Source organism: Pinus tabuliformis, chromosome 7 (genome assembly GCF_031772625.1).
Source record: "Pinus tabuliformis cultivar Carrire ecotype Pingquan chromosome 7, CPIR1, whole genome shotgun sequence".
Lineage (NCBI taxonomy): Eukaryota > Viridiplantae > Streptophyta > Pinopsida > Pinales > Pinaceae > Pinus > Pinus tabuliformis.
In genome coordinates, this window is record NC_142293.1 from 1,921,263,715 (window position 1) to 1,921,266,303 (window position 2,589).

The following is a 2,589-nucleotide window of genomic DNA, read 5'->3' on the forward strand; positions in this document are numbered from 1 at the left end:
ATAAAAACAAGTATCTTGGAAAAGAATAAGAAATCCAAATAGTCGACAAAACCGGCCCACCGTGAGGTTCGAACCCTCGACTTGGTTGTTTCCTCGTTTTGTATTTTGCGAAACAGAAAGAAGTCTGTGAATGCTTAATTTGTGGTTTCCTGAAAAGCCTGATGGTGTTTCTATGTTATAAAACATAGAGGGATCTTGGATGAGAATAACAAATCAACCGTGGAGATCCAACCAACGATTTCCTCGTTTAGATATCAGAAACCCAATAAGCGAAGAAGACGCCCTCTACAGGGATTTTAGATATTAGAAATCCAATAACTGAACACGACGCCCACACCAGGGTTCGAACCCACGACCAGAAGGTAAGAGCTTTGCGGTCTCCAAAAATATAGCCAAGATTCATATAGATTGTTCAAATTTTTTAAAATTTGGATAATGATAATCTATTGTTAAATTCATTGCGTGGCTGTAGTTTAGTGGTGAGAAATTCATCGCGTGGCTGTAGTTTAGTGGTGAGAATTCCACGTTGTGGCCGTGGAGACCTGGGCTCGAATCCCAGCAGCCACATACTGAAATATTTTATCTAACAAACACAGTGCATATTGAGATGTTTTTATCTAGCAAACACAGTGCATATTGAGATGTTTTTATCTAGCAAACACAGTGCCTGTATACACTGCCCGTATAATTGAGTTGAGCGGCCTATTTCTTTTCGGAAGATTCATGAAACTTTTCTGACTCAGAATACAGATGTACTCGAAAAATATACACTGGCCGTATAATTGAGTTGAGCGGCCTATTTCTTTTCGGAAGATTCCTGAAGCTTTTCTGACTCAGAATACAGATGTACTAGAAAAATATGATGGAAAGATAACAGGGTAGATTATGAAACAGTTAAATTGCCTCACTTTCGATCTCTTTGGTTCGAATCTCTGTCTACTTTGATCAAATAGATCATGACCAATACAAATCTGAGCATCAGAGTTGATCCAGGAAAAATAGATCATAACGAATACCCAAATAAAAATGGTTATGTTGTATTTTATGTTCTGTATTCTGCAAAATAATAAGGCGACCAGACATCCCCACAGCTGGAACGGACGACCAAACCCTTGCCTGGTTTTGTATCTTAGGGAAAACTTGAATCTTTCACGTCATTATGCGACAATACAAAATATCGCCCACCGTGGGGCTCGAACCCACGACCACAAGGTTAAGAGCCTTGCGCTCTACCAACTGAGCTAGACGGGCCTTTCGGTTACCCTTAACATAAATCACCAAACTATTTATCATGTACTAATGTATAAATGTACGCGTGGTGAAAATTCCTGGACTCGAATCCCAACAGCCACAAGTTTGATCAGCCCCATAGCCAGTGTTCGTTCTCGAATAAAAATTTCTGTAGTTTAATCAATTTATGGTTTCAATTGCAATTATGAAATTCCCATAATAAATCCTACTCACCGAGCATCAATTACAGTTTCGAAATGCCCAAACTACATAAAAGCAAGACCCGGAACGGGAGGAACTAGTTACATTTTAAGGTACGCTGAAGATAGAATTTTATTATTGAATTATGATTGAATATATTAAGATAAATATGTTATGTCAGGAAACTTCATTTTTTGCGGCTTTAATGGAGAATTGGTCGATTTTGATCATCATTTCCCAATGTTCTACTCTCATATGGTAATACAAATGAGTGTATACACTATGAAAATTATAATTGCACACTGTTTTTTAATTTTTTACTGGACTACAAGCTCTTCTTTATGGTTGACTTTTAGTAATTGATTTTAGTAATTTTCATTTTTAGATTTTTTTCAGAAGAAAAAGTATAATATATTCATATAGAAAAGATTACATAAAGCAAATGCAAGAAGCATATGCAGAAACGTGGACCGAGCCACATACAAATCTGTTTAAACAGATCCCAAATATAGCCCCGAAAGGCAACAAGGCAAACCCATCTATAGGGTGCAGAAATGGCACCAAAGCACCAAGCAGACAAGCATCGAAAGACAGCGCAAGATCTGACCACCCAATCCAAAAGGAGAGGCACGAAATGAGGAAGAGAGCAGCAATAGAAGCCACTCCTTTCCCGCCCCCTCAAACTCTCCACCCAAATCAGACGAGAAGCAGAGGAAGAACATTGCCTCAATCATCCGCATCTGCCTGCAGAAAAGACCAACGGAAACATCCATAGAAGCGGCTTGAAATAGAGCAAAGCATCGTTGTTCCCTCGACGCTCCAAAGGATATTTCGCGGCCAGAACAAGCCTAACTGCCGCTCAGAAGGAGAAGACCAATCGGAGCAGAGGTGACACCGGGGGCAGAGGCGGCAAGGGTAGCCACCTCGCCCCCGCTCAGAGAAAACTAAAGAATCAGAAGATGAAACAAACCTGCAGGACGAAGCCCCCTCTGCATGCCTCTCGCTGCTCGTCTCAGGAGAGCCTGCTCCTCACACCGTACGCGCTCGCTAATGGAGAAACCCCGCAGATTCGCCGGAGCTCCCGAATCTCCTGCTTGTCGCTCCTGCGCTCACCGCTCCTGCTCCTCCCGGTTCCCCTGCTCCTGCTCCCTCTAGCTC

At 41.6% G+C, this 2,589-nt stretch overlaps 2 non-coding genes across 2 annotated transcripts; one reads left to right on the top strand and one right to left on the bottom strand.

Annotated features, from left to right (window-relative positions):
* The first annotated feature begins 495 nt into the window (after positions 1–495).
* TRNAH-GUG (transfer RNA histidin (anticodon GUG)) lies at positions 496–567 on the top strand. The gene has a single exon. It is a non-coding gene; the product is annotated as a tRNA-His (tRNA).
* Positions 568–1,178: 611 nt separating this feature from the next.
* TRNAK-CUU (transfer RNA lysine (anticodon CUU)) lies at positions 1,179–1,251 on the bottom strand. Its single transcript has one exon. It is a non-coding gene; the product is annotated as a tRNA-Lys (tRNA).
* Positions 1,252–2,589: the final 1,338 nt, after the last annotated feature.